Source organism: Microplitis mediator, chromosome 5 (genome assembly GCF_029852145.1).
Source record: "Microplitis mediator isolate UGA2020A chromosome 5, iyMicMedi2.1, whole genome shotgun sequence".
NCBI lineage: Eukaryota > Metazoa > Arthropoda > Insecta > Hymenoptera > Braconidae > Microplitis > Microplitis mediator.
This window is the reverse complement of record NC_079973.1, coordinates 11511972-11533464: the sequence shown is the minus strand read 5'-3', so window position 1 is coordinate 11533464 and position 21493 is coordinate 11511972. Positions and strand designations below refer to the sequence as shown.

Genomic DNA, 21493 nt, shown 5'->3' with positions numbered 1-21493 from the left:
TTAATTTAAGGCAGCATTTTGTTGGTCATGAATTTTTCAATTTTTATCAGTCGATAAAATTTTTTTAAGTCCAAAATAAAACTGTAAAATTATTATGGACTTAGAAAATTTGTCAACTCTTTTAAAGCCATTGAATTTTCTTAAGTCCCACATTTTTTCTTATACACAGAAAAAAAGAATTTCTCGGCGCAAGAAATATTTTGTATTATGAATTGAAGACAAAAATTTTTCTTGGCACAAGAATTTTTTGTCTCGCCTGAAAAATTTTTTTCTTGTTCCAAGAAAATTTTATCTTACCCCAAAAAAAGTTGTGTTTTCACTTTATAATACAAAAAATTACTTGGGTCAAGTAAAAATTTTCTTAAAACAAGAAAAAATTTTTTGCGCCAAGAAATCCTTTTTTTCTGTGTAGGGACGAGTGGGGCAGAGCAGCCCCCCTTAGCCAATTATTACTTTTTGTGTCTTTCAACCATAAGATCACTTTACTTGTGTCCTATTTCGAACAAATTTATGGACATTTTGCCAAAATTCTGAAAAAAAAAAATTTTTTTTGTGGGGCAGAGCGGCCCCCTCCAAAAAATGATAAAAAAATTTTTTTTTTCATTTTTTTGTTTTTTTAAATTGTTTTGATCATTAAGAATGTATTTCTTTTTCTTGACAACTATTTTTGGTTTTATGTTACTCAAAAAAAATTTTTTTAGGTGTGATAAATCGTTCACTATCGATTACCTTAATTACTAATTGTTATTTAATAAAAAAAAAAAACAATTCTATAGTTTTACTTTATTTCAAAAATTTATCAACTAAAAAAAAAGTTTTATTTTTATAAATTTTTAGTGACCAAATTAGCTTCTTACATAGAGAAATGGCGGAAAAATATGAAAAAATAATTTTTTCGGAAGTTTCGGCTGGTCCATTTTGCCCCAGGTGTTATGCGTAGGGCTAGAAATGTGGAATTATAATAATTTTTTTTTAATTTGACGATAAAAATATGAAAAAATCACTCTTTCAAAATTTTGGGCTTGTTCATTTTGCCCCAAATGTCATGCGTAGGGGTAAAAATGCGCAAACATATCGGATTTATAGTAATTAGGCGAAGAAAAAAAATTTATTTTTTGATCTAAATTTCAGGGGGGCCGCTCTACCCCACCCTTCCCTACATACTAATTCTGCTAAATTTTATTGTATTATAAAATATCTTATCTAGTTAAATACACAATTTTGGTAATTATTTATTGAATTTATTTGATCAAGACTTCATGCGCCTCTTGAATACAATTAATTTCGAAAAAGTTACTGTTACATACTATCTGCTGAATAACAGTTTACTTTATTTTACAATTTTACGAAACATCTTGGATATAGTAAACTATATATATAATATCTCAAAATTAAACTAATAACCTAATATAAAATGCTTGAACAATTTATTCACTCACTTTTCTTGTTATTGTTAGAAATTATTGAGACCATTGTAGCTCTGTATGCACCACACAAACCTCTCTAGAACCGAATTTGTCGCCTCTTTTCAAACAAATTCGGATCTACAGGGTAGATGTAGAACATTAACTGGGCCTTTATTTTAAAGTATAATAATTATTTTCAAATATTACAATTATCTGTTTCTATCCGCTTCGTTCTCAGCCCAGTATAATAAATTACACTAAAAAAAAATTGTTTCCACCAGTATACAGCATGAGTGCAACAAAGATGAATACAATTTTGAATTTTTTGCTCAGAAAACTGAAAATTAACGAAAAAAGAAATTATTAGTATCAGCTTGATTTTCAAAATTGAGTTATTATTCTTTTCTAAAATACTCTGTAAAGAAATTGCGGGTGACTATTTATTCATCTAATCCTCTCGGAGTGAACTTCTTTTCGAAGGGGAGTTTAGTTTAAAATTGAAATTCCGAATAGGAAAGAATGCAGATTAAAGGGAAATCAAGATCACTAAGCATGCAAGGATTGCAATCACTCAGTTGAGAAAAATAAAATCCCTATTTACTCTGTCTACGGAGTGATTTATTTTGCCTTCTTTTGTTTTTATCCAGACCAAGGGTCAAAAATAAAACTTGATGTAGACTTGGTTTACCAAGTCGGGATTTAGAACCATTTTTAGAAGACAAAATTAAATGAAATTTCGTGGTATGGTTGATGTAAGTCTCATGACAGTTGGTGACTCAGTGAAACTCCATTATGGGGGTTCCCCCGTGTGATGGGTTCAAAAAATCGATTTTTATTTTTTTTTCATAAATTGATTTCTTAACATTTGTCCAGAAGATACTGGTAAACTGATTTTTTGGACTACGGAATTGTTATACAGATACAGGAGTTAGAAGAAGCAGATATTCGGAGCTTCGATGAGTTGAATGGCAGGAGGCTGAGCCTATTGTGACGAGTAAAAAAAGCCTGAATTGAAGCAAGAGTAGAGCAATCAACTTTGAAAGACTTCCAAAAAGATGAGGAAGAAGTACTCGGTGGACCAGGCATCGCAGATTGATGGTAAGTTAAGATTTTCATAGTTTTAACCAAACCTGAAACTTTTAACGTGTTTTTCTCAAAACTGTGTTTTTTAAACTTTCCTCCATCATATCTTGAGAACAGTTCCACCGATTTAGTTGAAATTTATAGGGTAGACTCAACACATGTAGACTTACGATCGAGAATCATCCGAAAATTCCGTAGTAGGAATTTCTATTTTTCTCGTAACAGAAAAAAAAAAAAAAAATGAAATTTAAAACTTTTCTTTTAGAAGTCTGCCAAAAACCCAATTTTCAATATTTGCAAACGATTCAAGTTCATTCGATGCATTTTGGCTTACAGATTAAAACGCTGCTTTTGTATTCTTTTTTTCACATAAGCCGATGAGCTGAAATTGTGGAGGAAATCAGCGTACTTTTTTTCGAGGCGGATGTCTTCAGAGCAGTACAACTTGAGTTGTAATGCAGATTTTTATTTGAAATTTTTTTTTTTTCGCACTCTTGAAATATTAATAAATGAACGATAAAAAACCCGAAGTTCTATCTTTTCATTGGTCGTCAAAAAAAAATTCTTAAAAAACGCTTAAAAACAGGTAGTCACACAAGGAGCCCCCTTCATGATGAAAAATGATAACTTTATTTCTTTAGCTTCATAACCGTGAAAGTTTTCATTATCAGCTGCTTGTAATTTTTTCAAATTATTTCTCATAAATATGTGCAAAGGGACCTCGTCATTATTTCCGGACTCAATATAAATATCAAAATTTAAAAGCACACTATGTATGAGAGCAAGATCACGTCAAGTGGACCCCCCATTTTCCACTTGGTCATGAAAATTAAGTCTATGTATTTTTTTCGTATGTAGTCACTATGAAAAATTAATCCCTCAAACGATTTTTCAAAATTTTCATTTTAATAACAATTTTTTTTACAATGAAAATTTTGAGTACTTTTAATTAAAAAATAGATTCCAAAACAACCGTTAAAGATAAATTAATGAAATTTTCAGGATTTATTGTCGAATATCTATATTTTATAAAAATATTAATAGCATAAAATTATTTGTTTATTATTCCATTGTTAATTAACTTTTAAGTAAACAAATGAAAATTTCATTGACTTCTCCGTCAAAAAATTAAGCTTTTTTTCATGGGTTACATGCGTTAATTATTAAAGTTTAAGATCCTAAAAGAAAATTTGAGTGCTCGTGATTAGTTTAAACAATATGAATTTATTTATCACCGCGCGCCGGTCGCTGAGCGTTCTCAATACAGTGCGCGGCCGAGCGTCTCAAGCTCTACTGCAGCTTTGGTCAGTCATAATTGAAAGTAACATTTAAAAATATTATTACTGAACAAATTTTATTTTTTTTTAAACAATGCCATGAATAATACAATAAAATAATTTTTTATCATTAAACTGAAACAGGGAAAACTAACTGATAATAAAGTTCAATTATTAGTTAGTTTTCCCTGATTATTGGTTAATAAATAATTAATTTATTATTAATAGATATTAATAATTTCTAAGTTATTATTGATTAATAATTGAGTTTAGTTATTCGTCAGTTTTCCCTGATTATTGTTTAATAAATAATTAATGTATCAATAATTACTTGATAAAAATTTATAAATTGTTATTAATTAATAATTAAGTTTAAGTATTACTTATTTTTGCCTGATTATTATTTAATAAATAATTAATGTGTCAATAATTTCTAAATTATTATTTACTAATAATAAATTTAATTATCAATTAGTTTTCCCTGTTTTAGCTCAATGATAAAAAATTATTTTATTGTATTATTCATGGCATTGTTTAAAAAAAAATAAAATTTGTTCAGTAATAATAGTTTTAAATGTTACTTTCAATTATGACTGACCAAAGCTGCAGTAGAGCTTGAGACGCTCGGCCGCGCACTGTATTGAGATTTACTATTTTTTAATTAAAAGTACTCAAAATTTTCATTGTAAAAAAAATTGTTGTTAAAATGAAAATTTTGAAAAATCGTTTGAGGGATTAATTTTTCATAGTGACTACATACGAAAAAAATACATAGACTTAATTTTCATGACCAAGTGGAAAATGGGGGGTCCACTTGACGTGATCTTGCTCATGAGTAATTCACTCCACGCGTTTTTGCTACGATTGTGCTCTGCCGAATTTTTTTATAATAAATATTTTCCAGTACTCCCCTTTGGATTCAAATCCACTCCGAATGGGGGTGAACAAATAAAAAATCATCCACTTTTCGTTCACTCCGCAAATTTTTTACAGTGTATAATTATCATAATTCAACATTGAATTCTTACCACAATGATTTTTTTTTAGGTATTAGTCAAAATACTAATATAGTCTTCCCACTTCGTTTATAATCTAAAGCAAAAAAAAAAGTTCATTAGACTTATCCAATACTTTCACTTCGTAAATACACTGAGAGAACAATTTGTTTGAGACAAATAAATTCATTTATGAGACACAGATATGGTTTAATGAAAGTATTCATTTGAATGAATCTAGTAAAGATTTGATTATCGTAAACAAATCTTTATTTGGATGGTGGTGACCGTAGCACCACGAGCCGCAGTGTAATTTTTTGTTAATTAAACGATTTTATTAAATATTTATATTACATAAACAAAGTTTATTAATCTCAAATAAATACTTCTCAATAGTTTCAAATAAATCTATTCATTGGAATCAAATAAACTGTTTTCTCAGTGTATAATGTGCTTGAGTTTTATTAAAAAATAGTGTGAAAATTCATACCCATAAATCATTTTTGAACATAAGTGTTTTTAAACGAGGACTATCTCAACAGTATATATATCATTTCACTTGCACTATCGTTGACAGCATTCGATTGACTTTGACTTTAAGATCGATCCGTTGTTAACGGGTCAAACATGACGCAGCTTATCCTGCCAATTCATGTGCGCTCCTTTATAGCGGTATTATTCTTCTCGTTCTTGTATTCATGTTTACGCTCGTGACTCTGCTGTTTTTTTTAGATCACCCGGTTATAGTGTCATTTACATTCACTGAAAATTCGAAAAAGATTATCAATTTTTTAGCAATTGTCTGGTGATTGAAATTACTGATACAAGTTAAGAAACGATTGAAAATAAAGGAATTTTTTTAAAAAACGCGATAATGTTCAGTCGCAAGGATATTTTGTCTGAGGATATTTTGTGAAGGATATTTTTGTCCGCGGATAGAAACACCGATTACCTTATAAATAACTAAAGAACAATATAAAAAAAAACTGTTTATCATCATCGATTACCAATTCTTTTTTAATGACTCATAAGTAATGAAAAAATGAAGTAATCATGTATAATTAAAGGCTTATAAACCTGTTTGGCTGACCGACCGCAGAAATGAATTAATTCAAAACCTTAAAAAAAACGATTGCTTCATGACTCATCCATGATAATCAAAATTTTCAGACGATATTATTGTGCGATTTGGGAACTAACAGTAGTATTAAATAATTTTATAAATGTTTTGATAGTAGAATTTTAGCTATCGTTATTGAGCTTTTTACGCTAAACCTTGAATTTTGGCCAACCATTTCTTATTTAACCAATTTTTAACTTTCCGCTATAAGAAAACAATTTATTTATTTATTTATTTATAAACAAACAAACCCGACAGCCGTAGCCATTAACAGGGTTAACAATTTTTACAAGTTAGTTATTCTTAAAATTATTTTTTTAACTGACAATGATAACCAAAAAAAATTAAATAATATAATCGGATTACATCGATCCATTCACAGTTACTCGAGTAGGTGAGCATAAAGATGAAAAATAACAAAAATAAAATATAACGGATTTGTAAAAAAGAAAAATCTTAATTAAGCCAAATAAGATTTGTTTCAGGCATATAAATCCCATATTTGAATGGACCCAATTGGAGACAAAGATATGGTTCATTTGAATGAAATAGTGATTTGTTTATAGTTAACAAATCTTTATTCGGAATTTTTTTTCGACCAAGATTTGTTAGCTATAAACAAATGTAGGGGAAAGGGGGGCAAAACGGGATACTTAACGAAAAATTTATTTTTTAGGGACCTAAATATCGTAAATTGGCTTCATTTTGATTCTATTTGAAATAAATATAACGAATTTTAGACTGCCATCGGAAAAAAAATTTTTATTTTCTGCGGGCAAAATGGGATACCCCAAAAAATAGTAAATTTTTTTTTTTTTTTTTCAAGTGAATAAAATTGATGTAATAATGTCTTTCTAAATTGATGTAAGTAATAAAATTTACGTGTTTCGGACGACGATACTCAATTTATCTGTGATTATTGTAAATAATTTTAGAGATTTATCTTTCATTAACGATGAATCAGTTATACATCGTTATCGTTATTTATTATAAATTTTAATACTTATGTTAAAAATAATGTTAGTTAGTTTTCATTCCAAAGAAATTATTTTTATAAGAGAAATAATTAAATATTAAATATTAGAAAATTACCATAACTGTTAATAATGTGATATTATAGCACTAAAGTTATAAAATATTACAAAATTATGACAGTTACAATGTAACAGTTAAAATTATGATGATTACCAATGTTACAGTTTTAGAGTTTTTATTAGTATTATTGTTGTTAGTGTTCTTGAGTTAATTAAAGAAATAAATTTCTTAATTTGTGATACTTCATGAAAATAAATGTTTTTTTTTTAGCTTTTAATAGTGTAAAATGATACTAGATGTCATTTTTGACCATTTTCGAAAGTTTTTCGAGAAAAAAAAATTTTGACGAAATTTTGAGGGTATCCCATTTTGCCGGCCTATCCCGTTTTGCCCCCCCCCCCCTTCCCCTAAATGATTTTGTTCAGTCAAATAAATCTATCTATTTGGCTCAAATGAATTGTTCTCTCAGTGCGGGAAATTTGAAAAATTATTGTTTACGCCCCGAATTTCGAAAAACAAATTTTCATCAGATGTTGAAATTTTGAAGATCTATGAAGTTATTCCTTTGTGCGCTCACATGTATTTGTGTGTGTGTGTGTGTGTGTATATGCGTAAGTTTTTTATAACTTTTAAACTAATTAACTGATTTGAATGGTAATAACTTTAGAGCATTCGATCAAATAGACTGAGATTTTTGAAAAATCCAAAGAAAAAATTTTGTTTCCTTTTAAATGTTATAAAAACGACACGATCAATCGATTTCAAAATCTAATCAGCTCTAGAACTCGATAGAACACGTCGATATTAATCTAAATATATTAAAACTTATATTGTTAAAAAGTTACAGTCATTAAAAAATTTTTAATTTAAAATCACATAAAAAATTAGCTACGTCAAAATGGCCATTGTCATGACCTTGACGATTCGACGTAGAACACCTTATATATAAGGTATATTAAATTCTATTTTTTGACTACAAAATCAATCAGTGAAAAAAGTAATTGTGCAGAAAATCTCTTGTTAATGAATATCATTGCATATTTAACTGATTATTTGAAATTGTATACTTCTTAAACTACAGTTAAGCCGATTTGAAAAATTTGTAATGAGATATACCTGCTTTGTAAAACATGAAGAAAGCTACTTAAAAAGGAATATCTATAATCTGGTTAGAACGGTCACGTTAATCCATCACTTAAATCTGTGAAAGTGTCAAAATCCTCAGTTAAATGTCAACACACATTCCACTCAATGTGTTAGGAATTTAACTCTTTGACCTTTTTCAACCTTTTTCAAAGTATTTACATTGCATTAGACTTGAAATAAGCTGTTTTTAAAATATTACTCGACTCTTGGTATTAAAGCCTGTAAAAGCCACTATTATCCCTACTTAAACAAGACGATTTACTCAATGATGAATGGATATCTATTTATATTAGGGTGGCCCAAAAAAAACAACTATTGTTTTTTATCGAGTCTCTTATGAAAATTTGTTGATTCAATATGTTTTAAGAAGCCTCTCCAAAAATCAGCTCGATAAAAAATTTTCAAGATGTCGCTCACAAATTTTGAAAATATTAAAAATGATCGAAATTCGGATTTTTTTGTTCTAAATTTCTTCTTTCTCGTGGCAGCTATAGTTTATATTTATGAAATCATCACTACGCTGAAAATTTCAGCCCAAAATTCAAATTTTCAAACGGCGCTCAAGAATTTTTAATGTTTCCGAGTACTGTCTCTTGGATGTTTTCGAGCGACCCTTGAATATTAAAAATAAAGCTTCTCAATTTTTACACCATCAATTTGTATCATAATGAATAAAACTACAACCCGAGATATATAAATAATAAGTTATTTACATACATTTTTATTTTTTAATTAAATTTTTAGGTTTTTTTGCTTATTCAAAACTTACCCAATTTTATTGTTTAAGACTGTCCTGTATATTTTCGGTTATGCAAAAGTTATATTTAAGTGAAATGACAATAATTGAGTTATAAAAAAATACAAAAAGTAATTCAAAGTATTAGTTACATATTATCAGTTAATATTCAAAATTCTTGAGCGCCGTTTAAATATTTGAATTTTGGACTGAAATTTTCAGTGCAGTCATGATTTCATAAATATAAACTATAGCTGCCACGAGAAAGAAGAAATTTAGAACCAAAAAATACGAATTTTGATCATTTTTGATATTTTCAAAATTCGTGAGCGTCCTCTTGAAAATTTTTAATCGAGCTGATTTTTGGAGTGACCTCTTAAAACATCTTAAGCCAACAAATTTTTATAAGAGACTCGAAAAAAAAAATAGTCGGTTTTTTTTGGCCCACCCTAATTTATATAGTATGATGAAAATTGAATCGTTTTGGATCGTCTTTTTTAATTATAAGTATAAGAACATCATCTCATTACAAAAAAGTCTACAATAATCAGTCCTAATTTTATCGGTGACTTAGCAATTAAATTGTTTCATTTTAAATTCAATTATTTAAATCGTTAATCAACTACTTTGTTATTATTTTTACATATTTCTGTCACTGTGCCTCAAGATATGCTATATGTTTTTGTAGGAGTGTTTCTCTGTGAACTGAATAATAGGGGAGGGGGAGGGGCAAACCGGGGTACTTAGAGAAATACTAAGTTTTCGGGTACTCAAATACGTCAAATCTTTTTTTTAAATGACATTCCGTCATTTGAAAAAAATTTTCAGCTTTCATTGAAAAAAAACATTTTATTTTTTGCGGGCAAAATGTGTACCACATAAAAGAGGTGAAAATGAAAAATTTCTGATTTAATTTGATTAAATTTTCTTATACGTAATTCACATAATTTCGCGACTGACACCTTCAATTTTTGAAAAAGTTTGACTGCCTACTTGAAGTTGTTAATTTTTTTTTGTTAATCACTATTTATTATTAACTTCAAAATAGAAGATTTCCTGGGTCAAAAATAAATCTTGATTCAGACTCGCTTCGCCTTATTTTCTTTTGAAATTACGGATTTATCGACGATTTTTCAATAAGATCACGACTTTTTCGACTTCAATTAAATTTTTTCAACTTTTTGAACTTTTTTCATCTTAGTTTCAACTTATTTCAACTTATTCGTATTTTTTGATCATAGTTTGAACTTATTCGTCTTTACTTCGAGTACGATAGTCATTCACCTCACTTTTGACTTGCTGAATCAAGTAGAAAAAAAGTTATTTATTCGTGTCTTACTTTTGCCTTAATGTATAAAAATTATTTCACCTTAGTTTTGACCTATTCGTCTTATAATTTAAATCGAATAAGTCTAAACCCAGTCAATTTCGACTTGATCTTGACTTTTTCGTCTTAAAATTTAAGTCGAATAAGTCTAAACCAAGTGAATTTGGACTTGATTTAAACTTTTTCGTCTTAAATCGTGACTAAGTCAGTTGTTTATACCAAGGCGAAAACTCAATGTATTTCATATCTCTGTAGAAAAAAGTTGACTTCGTCTTGTGGAAAACGGCTCAAAATTTCGACTTTGTAAACCAAGTGTCAATCAAGTTTTATTTTTGACCCGAGTTAGGTTAGTTCTAATTCCGAAGAAGATATTTTTAAAAAGACAATTAAATAGTAATTAAACTAATGATTTAAAAAGTTATCAAGAGTTAATTAAATTTCAAAATTATATAAATTGTAAATATTTTAGTCGATTATTGAAATACATCTGATTTAATTTGGAACTGAAAGTTCTTTTATTGCAAATTAATAAGAAAAAAAAAATTAAATTCATTTCATACTATTTTTTTACAAAAGCAAAATTTTTCAAAAACAATAAAGATAAATCAAATAATGCTCAATTTTATCTACAGAAGTGATTTTCGAATGTTCAAAATTCAAACGCTTCTTATAAAATTTTGAGTGTACCCTACTTTGCTCCTCCCGCCCCTATGTTTAAAAAAAAGTTGAATGTACAACAATTAAACTTGTTGAATAAATATATCTTCTATGAGGGGAAGGGGGGGGCAAAACGGGATAGGCCGGCAAAATGGGATACCCTCAAAATTTCGTCAAAATTTTTTTTTTCTCGAAAAACTTTCGAAAATGGTCAAAAATGACATCTAGTATCATTTTACACTATTAAAAGCTAAAAAAAAAACATTTTTATATTTTTTGCGAAAAGTATAAATGAAAAAAATGTACAAATTTTATCGTACTACAAATTTATTTTCAGGAAGTATCACAAATTAAGAAATTTATTTCTTTAATTAACTCAAGAACAATAACAACAATAATAGTAATAAAAACTCTAAAACTGTAACATTGGTAATCATCACAATTTTAACTGTTACATTGTAACTGTCATAATTTTGTAATATTTTATAACTTTAGTGCTATAATATCACATTATTATCAGTTATGTTAATTTTCTAATATTTAATATTTAATTATTTCTCTTATAAAAATAATTTATTTGGAATGAAAACTAACTAACATTATTTTTAACATAAGTATTAAAATTTATAATAAATAACGATAACGATGTATAACTGATTCATCGTTAATGAAAGATAAATCTCTAAAATTATTTACAATAATCACAGATAAATTGAGTATCGTCGTCCGAAACACGTAAATTTTATTACTTACATCAATTTAGAAAGACATTATTACATCAATTTTATTCACTTGAAAAAAAACAAAAAAATTTACTTTTCTTTGGGGTATCCCATTTTGCCCGCAGGAAATAAAAATTTTTTTTCTGATGGCAGTCTAAAATTCGTTATATTTATTTCAAATAGAATCAAAATGAAGCCAATTTACGATATTTATGTGCCTAAAAACTAAATTTTTCGTTAAGTATCCCGTTTTGCCCCCCCTTTCCCTACTTTTAAGGAATAAAAAATTATAAACTGAAATTATGATGTAAGTGACTGGTCGATTGTTTCATTATAAATATGTTGAACGTAATATACATGTACCGTATTGATCGGCGTTCGTCCACATAGCGCCATCATTCTAGATTAAATAAAATGATGCTGACGCTGTAACTGGGATGCTACCATTCTATCCACCATTTAAGTTTGATTTGATTTCACGAACTCTCGAATTCATTTTTTCGTTTAATTTTCACTTTGCGCCTCCATTGATGGGCTTTTTCGTTTCTTGAATCTCTGCGTTTGACTGCAAAAGGTAAGAATTGCATTAAGCTTGTCAACTGACTTACGTTTATTATTTATACTAAAATAAGTTCTCTGTATCAAATATCGTATTCTGACAGACAACTTTTCGTAGCTTGCTTACGATATTAATTGCAAAACAATAAACGAAAAGTGTTTTCTCAGGTGGAGTATTTTTGTTTAATATTAGAATATCGATGTATACATATATATGTATGTATGTATATATGTGTAAAGTTAAGTCATATTTTCACAACACAAACTTGTTATGGACTACCGGTTTCGCGATGTTATTTACATTTACATACCTGGTGAATTTATCGATAGCTTTCGCGATTACTGACGTTAAACCAAAAAAATCTTTTTTTTTTTTATTTAAATCAGTAGATTTGTACACCATCATAGAATTCGTCCTCGACCACACTTAAGAAACTTTATTCGGGCGGAACACATCGCCGTTACCGACGAATAAACCAATAAACGGAGCAGCCATCTGCTTACCAGCCGGCATCATTCTGTTCCCTTTCTCTTCTCAGTTATAGAATCCCCTACTGGCCCTTCATGTTAGTCTTATGGCGTCTCTAAAATGAAATTGACAAAAATCAGCTCATTCCAATAATAATACATACGAATAATTTTTTTGTATTCTATAAACTGACATAAACTCGAATCTACAATTAGAAAGATTTTATATTCTACTTCATTTTCAATAAAAATGGGAGTATAGTTTTCTTGGAAATTTTTAACTTCATTCGTTCATTTTAATACACAGAAAAAAAGAATTTCTTGGCGCAAAAAAAAATTCGCATTAAAAAATGAAAACAAAATTTTTCTTAGGACTAAAAATAATTTCTTGGCTCAAGAAAATTTTTTCTTACCTCAAAAAATTCTTTGTCATCCCAAGAAAATTTTCGTTTTCAATTCATAATGCGAAAAATTTCTTAGGTCAAGTAAAAATTTTCTTAGAGCGAGGAAAAATTTTTCGCGCAAAGACATACTTTTTTTCTGTTTACGAATTGAATACAAAAATTTTTATAAGACAAAAAAAGTTTCTTGACGCAAGAATTTTTTTTCACGCCTCAGAAAATATTTCTTCCACTAGTTGAAAATTTTTTATTTCATAATTTTTTCAAAGTTCCAAAAATGTCACCTTAAAGTTCAAAATTGTCTCAATTTTCGAAGTTCGCTGCCATGAACGTTTTTGAAGCGAATTTTTTTTACACGGGTTTCATATGAAATGAACATAAATATCACTTTATATATTGTACAATATACCCGTATGGAAAAGCTATATATTGTTAAAAATATATAAAAATATATATTGTGAATATGTGATAAATATATGGCGGCAAAAATATATATATATGAATATTAGGGTGGCCCAAAAAAACCGACTATTTTTTTTTTTTCGATCTCGCATGAAAATTTGTTGGTTTACGATGTTTTAAGAAGCCTCTCAAAAAATCAGCTCGATAAAAAATTTTTAAGAGGTCGCTCACGAATTTTGAAAATATTAAAAATAATCGAAATTCGGATTTTTATTTCTAAATTTTTTTCTTTCTCGTAGCAGCAATAGTTTATATTTGTGAAACCATGACCACGCTGAAAATTTCAGCCCAAAATTTAAATATTTAAACGTCGCTCAAGAATTTTTAATGTTTCCGAGTACTGTCTCTTGGATGTTTTCGAGCGACCCTTGAATATTAATAATAAAGCTTCTCAATTTTTTTACCATGAATTTGTATCATAATTAATAAAAATACAACCCGAGAAATAGAAATAATAAGTTATTTGCATACTTTTTCATTTTTTAATTCAATTTGTAGGTTTTTTCGCTTTTTCAAAACTTACCAAATTTTATCGTTTAAGACTGTCCTGTATATTTTCGGTTATGCAAAAGTTATATTGAAGTGAAATGACAATAATTTAGTTATAAAAACTAATTCAAACTATTAGTTACATATTATCAGTTAATATTCAAAATTCTTGAGCGAGGTTTAAATATTTAAATTTTGGGCTGAAATTCTCAGCGTAGTTATGATTTCACAAATATAAACTATTGCTGCCACGAGAAAAAAAAAAATTTAGAAATAAAAATCCGAATTTCGATTATTTTTGATATTTTCAAAATTCGTGAGCGACCTCTTAAAAATTTTTTATCGAGCTGATTTTTTGAGAGGCTTCTTAAAACATCGTAAACCAACAAATTTTCATGCGAGATCGAAAAAAAAAAAATAGTCGGTTTTTTTGGGCCACCCTAATGAATATATGTTTTTTACATATATTGGATTATATATTTTTAATAATATATTGGATTATATATTTTTGATAATATATTTCTTTTTACATAATGTTTGATATTTCTCTACACAGAAAAAACAGTTAACTTGGTTCAAGAAAAAAATTGTCTTCCGAATTTTCTTTCTTGATTCAATAAAAGTAAAACACTTGATTCAAAAACTTTTTTTTGGTTCAAGACAGTAAATTCTCTTGCTCCAAAAAAATTTATTTTTAAAGCGAAATTGAAAATTTCTTAGTTTAAGAAAAAAAATTCTTGGCTAAAGAAAATAAGTTATTTCTTGCCAAAAAATTAACGTTTTGAACGAAAAAAAGTTTAACTTCGGCCAAAAAACTTTTTCTTGCCCCAAGAAAAAAAAATTTCTTACTCCAAAAAATCAAAGTTTTGAACGAAAAAAAGTTGACTTGGGCTCAGAAAAAATTTCTTGGCCCAAGGAAAAAATTTTCTTCCTCCAAAAAATAAACGTCTTGATTAAAAGAAAAAAAACTCTTGGGCCAAGAAAAAAATTCTCTTGCTCCGAAAAATAAATTGCTTAAGTGAAAATAAAAGTTGCTTGGGCCAAGAAAAAAAAATTTCTTGCTCCAAAAGTTTGCTTCTTCAATAAAGACTTAAATTTTTCTTAGTCAAAAATCTATTCTCTCTCCGACGGGTTGACGTATTAATTCTTTTTTTTTTTTTTTTAATCTGAAACGTAATTGTTTTTTTTTTTTCCGAGCAAAATTATTCAAGACTTGAATTTCAAGTAAACTTTAATATTAAATATTAAAGTCATGATGTATTATAGGATATACTATAGTACAATTCAAAAGGGTACTTGTAGTTCTGTCAAATGACAGAAGAGTACTCGAATAAAATCGTCATGAAATTTGGAATATAAAACTTCTGAAATAAATGTCTTTCCAGGGACACTACATGTCGTAGGCGCGATCTCGTGGCGAGCACCGAACTACTCCCGCTGCTGCTGTCTAGCACCGGTGACTTTCCCCTTCTCTATATCGATCTTTTCTCCCAAGAAATTTTTTCTCTTGGCTTGAGCAACTTTTGTTTTCTTGGTCGGAGAATACAAAAATTCTTGCGTGAAAAAGAATAGCACTTGTTCCGAGAAATTTTATTTTCTTTAACCAAAAAAATGCAATATTGCTACAAAAAAATAATGTATCTTGCTCCAAAATAAATATCTCTTACTTTAAGAAATATAAACTCTTGGAACAAGTGAAAATTTTTTGATTTAAGCGTAAAAATATGTTGACGTGAGAAATAAAATTTTGATTCAAGATAAAAATTTGAAGATAATTGTTTACTTGAGGCAAGTAAATTTTTATCTTCCGAATCGATCAAAAAAAAATTCTTGAATCAAGAATATTTTCCTTGATTCAAGTTAACTGTTTTTTCTGTGTATATATATTATCTCATATAATGCTCAATATATTTTTGTCATATATGGATGGTATATATGTAATTTATAAAGTATAATATAATAAAATTTATATATATTTGGACTCATATAATTAGTGATGTATTGTCTGTATATAATTGATCATACATAGAAGAGCTTATATGTTTAAATCTATGGTTTGCGGTATATTGAAGTTATATTTTTCCAATATATTAAACATTATATTTTTCTCGATATATTGAAAATTATAGTGTTTCTATATCTATATTTTTTGAGAAACTGCCCGATAGCATAGAAATGAAAATTACAAACTAATATGCATGTTTTTTATCATGTAACATACCATAGTACGAAAAATATGTATAGTGCCATATATTTTGCAATATGTCGGACGTTATACATTGCAAAATATATGAAGTACCATATATTTTGCAATATACTGGAAAACATATAAAAAATATACATCATACTGTATATTAATAAATATACTGCTTCCAATACAATGTATCGATATATAATAAAATATACCAAGATATATATGCTAACCATACATCAAAAAAGTTATATTGATAAATATATTGTAGCAATATATTTTTTTTCAATATATTATCATATATTAATACGGCAAAAATATGAATATTATTTTATATATTGTGCAATATATCACATTAAAATATTCATATATTTTAAAGTATATTTTTTCACATATAAATTTTTTTTCATGTGGGTATACCCGCATAAAAAAACTTTATATGTGAAAACATATATGATAGAATATATGAATATTATAATGTACAATATATAAAATCATATTTAGATTTTTGCCGTATTAATATATGATAATATATTGAAAAAAAATATATTGCTAGAATAAATTACCAATATATTTATCAATATATGACTTTTTTTATGTATGTTTTACATATATATTTTAATATATCTTTTTTTATATTGATATATTATATTGAAAGTAGTATATTAATTAATATATAGTATTTTTTATATTTTTTATATATGTTTTCCAGTATATTGCAAAATATATGATTTCCAGTATATTGTAAAATATATGGCACTTTTTTTACTTTTCTTAGGTTATTGCGTTAGTTATTCAGTAAATGTAAGGTCAATGAAAAGAAAAAAAAAAATAGTAAATTTGGCTTTTTTTGTGGATTTGTGTAGAAATTGAAAAAGTATATTGAAAAAATAAAATTTTCAATATATTGCGAAAAATACAAGTTTTAATATATTAGAAAAATATAATTCCAATATACCGCTAACCATATATTTAAACATATATATTCTTTCATATATAATCAATTATATAGAGACCATATACCACTAATTATATGAGTCAAAATATATGGAAATATATATTAAGTTTATTATATTATACTTATAAATTATATATATACCATCCATATATGACAAGAATATATTGAGCATTATATGAGATAATATATATAGAAAAATACAAAACATTATATACAAGTAAATGTATTATTATAAATATATAATCCAATATATGTAAAGAACATATATTTTTCAATATAGATATTTTTGCCGCTATATATTTATCACATATTCACCATATATTTTTTTATATACTTTTAACAATATATAGCTTTTCCATGCGGGTATTACATTGCAATATTTATATACTTTTCAGATTTGGAATTTTCACGCGGGAAAAGAGAACTGTGTTCAAAAAATTTATTGTTAAATTTGTAAATTATGTCCTTCTAAAATATATATGACCATAAGTATTTTAAGTTTATTTAAGAGTGTTGATGATATGAAAATTCGTATCAGTTCTCGTGGAAGTGAAGCTGAGCGGCATTCAAGGTCATTAATTTTTTCCGGTTTCGATTAGAGCGGAGCCGAACTACGTTACTTGAGGCTATAAAAACTACTACCCAAAAAGTTTCATAAAGAAATTTATACCGTATTAAATAATAACATAATAAAAATATATGTATATGTATATATTACACTACAATCTGATAATACGCGACTTCAGACGCTTGGCTCACTCTCACGTAAATTGAAATTTTCTCTGCAATTATAAATGAGACAAAAATATCGCTCGTAAGTAGATTGTACTGTACAATAAAATAACTTAATTGTCTTGTCACTTTTAATTTCCATGTGACTAAGGCAAATAAAAACTATCTTCCCATACGGTTAGTGTATGAGAACCTTGATATTACTTAGAGTGGGGATCTACCATCCGTAAAGCAGACAGAAAAAAAAATGGGAGCCGTATCATGTCTCCCATGGACGAACCTATGACGTCACTTACTGCGGAAATACATCAATTTATACATTTAGCATTGTCAACCAACATGTCAAGTATGTACGTTTTTTTTTTTTTTGTGTTTTTTATTTTTTTGAAGCCAGCGCTCATTAATTCATTGCAGCACAATGTGTCATCAATAGACCTAATTTAAAAGTGTGAAAATATATGCAATGTATGTGTACTTGAATAATTCTTCAACTAATGTATATTGACTTTGTTAATGATACATGTGTTGTGCGTACAAATTAATTTACAAGTCATTTTTATAGATAGCAAAAAATATTGTGTATCTGTGTTAAATTTTTTGAGCTGATTACTTTTTGTTAAATCGACACATTTCACTGAGTTACTTTGTAATTTCGAATTGATCTGCTATTTAACACTTTAACAATATTACTTATTACACTGAGAAACAATAAGATTTTTCACCAGGAATTAGAACATAAATTATGTTAAATACGCAGTTAAAAAATTTGTGTTAAATTCAACACAAATTGTATGTCCCAGACGGTCCACTCAATTTGTTGTGTTAATTTAACACATTATACTTGTGTCAAACAATAATACAGGTTCAAAACTTGTTGAGATCAGATCACACATTCAACTTTAGTTAAATTTGCACTTGATGGTGTCAAATAATTGACACAAAATATTCAACCATTGAATTTTTATACACAAGAACACAAAATTTTCAACTGTGTATACTAGACTGGGCCAAAAAAATTGACTATTTTTTTTTCATAGCTATATCGAAAATATTATTCAGAATGACAAAAAAAAAATTTCATGAAAGTTTGAGCCCTTAATATTAATTTTAAGAGATCTATCATCGCGATTTTTAATTTTAATTCATAATTTGATGTTTTACGTCGGAATTGCTAAAATATTGGAGTAAAAAAAATTCATTTTCACTTATTCTTATGTAAAATTGAATTCCCTACGAAAAAAGTCTGATTGAAAATTTTCGTCAGACAAGCCGCTTCCAATTAATTAAGCTTAATAAATTGATATATTTTTTCGATTTAACATTTTTACTTTTGAATTTTGTAACTGACGAATCAATAAATATCTAATAAAGACCATGACAGATTTTTGAAGGAAATTTAATGCTCTGTAAAAAAGGTCTCTTAACATTTTTTGCTAAATTTACTCTTTTGAAAATTATTCAAGGTTGAATTTGAGTCAAAACGATTTCATTGTTTCCTGTTCATTTAAATTAAAAAAAATTATCAATAATTAAAAATTTTAATTATAACATTCATTCCTTTGAATAAAAATTATGTTATCAATTCAAAATATAAATTCTAATGATTTTCTTTTTGATGATTTATTTTGAGCCCAAATATCGACCTCGCATAGCTTAATAATGCTTTTTTTAAAAAAGTTTTATGAATCTATCTTTATTTTTGTCTCTTTGCGGGCCCGTCGATTCTTCAGTTCCTTCATTCCAGACAGAGTTTAAAAAATTTATTATCAAATAAGTACACGGAAAGAAAATTATGCGAACTTTAGCTATGCATTATGGGAATAGTTTCCATAATGGTATAGGAATTGTACACATACTATTATAGGGACGGTCCCCATAATATATGGGAACCATTCTCATGATATGAGAACTATTCCCATAATATTATGGGAATAGTTCCCATACTATTATAGGAACCATTCCTGTAATGTAATGGGAATGGTTACAATAATTTATGGGAATGATTTCTACAAAATATCGGGTTCATTTTTATATATTATGGAAATGATTCCTATAAGATATATGAACCATTCCTATAGTAATAGGAACCATTTCTATGATGTTATGGAAATGGTTCCTATAATGTATGGGAATGATTCCTATAAGATATAGGAACCATTCATATAGTAATAGGAACCATTTCTATAATGCGATGGGAATGGTTCCTGTAATGTATGGGAATGATTCCTATAAGACATAGGAACCATTCATATAGTAATAGGAACCATTCCTATAATGTGATGGAAATGTTTTCTATAATGGTATGGAAATGGTTCCTATAATGTATGGGAATGATACCTATACGATATAGGAACCATTCATATAGTAATAGGAACCATTTCTATAATGCGATGGGAACGGTTCCTATAATGTTATGGGAATGGTTCCTATAATTAATGGGAATGATTCTTATAAAATATAGAATTCATTTCTATATATTATGAGAATGATTCCAATAATATTACAGGAACCATTCCTATAATAATAGGAACCATTCCTATAATATTATGGGTGGAAACCCCATAATTATAGGAACTGTTCCTACAATTATGGGAAACATTCCTATAATTATAGGAACTGCTCCTATAATTCATGGTCATAATTCCTATGTTGGTATAGAAAAAAATTTCATAGAATTATAGAAACCGTTTCCATAATTTTTTTTCCGTCTCGTATTTTTTGAATAAATTAAACGCTCGTTCAACAATTATCCGGTGCTGAATATTTCAAATTCCAAAAATATATATTTAATTTTCGATTAAAATAATTAACATATTCAACTGACTGTCAAAAATTGTATACAACTATGTATTATAATGGGAATTTTCATTCAAATGTTCTGGTAAGTAATAATCTAATAATTATATCCAATATAATTAAATTTTACGTTTTTTTAAAAAGTGACCACCTGGCTTAGACTGAATACAACAATAATATTTATAAAGACTATAGTGTAAAAATAAATTTACCTATACAAACATCGTTGATAAGAGTCAACTATTAACTTTGACTAATTCCTATGAAAATACATAAGATCAAACGTCGTAGTATACTGCGTCTTAGCCTGACGCAAATCGATCGGCGTCAAAGAAGAGTTTGCTCCACCTTCTGGTCTGACAATTAAAATACTTTTGCAAAAAATGGTCGCTCCTGTTGATTTCAAAAATCACTTCGAAAAATGTAGATGTCTTCAGAAAAATTAATCGTTAAATTTTTTTCTAAAATGATTATATATTTTTTCAATCCACTTTTTCGAGGTCAGCTATTGAAATATCGTTTTAGCAGCAACAAATCAACACTTTTCACTGCACTCAAACACAACTTTTTTTTTATCGGAATTTATAAACATTTTTCTTTTTCGTAGACTTAAATTTGATAGAATTAGGCGCCAAATTCGGAAACGCGCCATCGCAAATTATATTTAAGACAAACAACACATTTTGAAATTTGACTTTGCACATTCTTGGATAATTTTGCCAGCATTTGTGAGTACATGATATTTGCGCAGCTCTGCTTCTGCGTCTAGGGGATGAAATTGAACTGGGCGTCGCCATTACTCTGAATTAAAAAAATTGAGCGTCAAACAGTGATGGCGCTGATGTTTAGGTGGGGATAAATACGCCGTGACGAATCAAATGATAATAAAGCACTTATTAGAAAATTTTAATTAAAGATTAAACAACTTAACAAG

General features: G+C 27.6%; 2 long non-coding RNA genes across 4 annotated transcripts in view; one reads left to right on the top strand and one right to left on the bottom strand.

Annotated features, from left to right (window-relative positions):
* Positions 1 to 885: 885 nt before the first annotated feature.
* Positions 886 to 21330, bottom strand: LOC130668369 (uncharacterized). Its single transcript, XR_008990006.1, has 6 exons — positions 20772 to 21330; positions 12374 to 12646; positions 11868 to 12069; positions 5252 to 5523; positions 4795 to 4858; positions 886 to 1743 (listed from the first exon to the last, which is right to left on the bottom strand). It is a non-coding gene; the product is annotated as an uncharacterized LOC130668369 (long non-coding RNA).
* Positions 11958 to 21493, top strand: part of LOC130668368 (uncharacterized) — a 30249-nt gene continuing 20713 nt past the window's right edge. The window contains exons 1-2 of one of the 3 annotated variants that reach the window (XR_008990003.1): positions 11962 to 12078; positions 17427 to 18109. This is a non-coding gene — a long non-coding RNA (uncharacterized LOC130668368). Of the gene's footprint in view, positions 12079 to 17426; positions 18110 to 21493 lie in introns of all 3 variants that reach the window. The other 2 variants (XR_008990005.1, XR_008990004.1) reach the window with 2 other exon arrangements.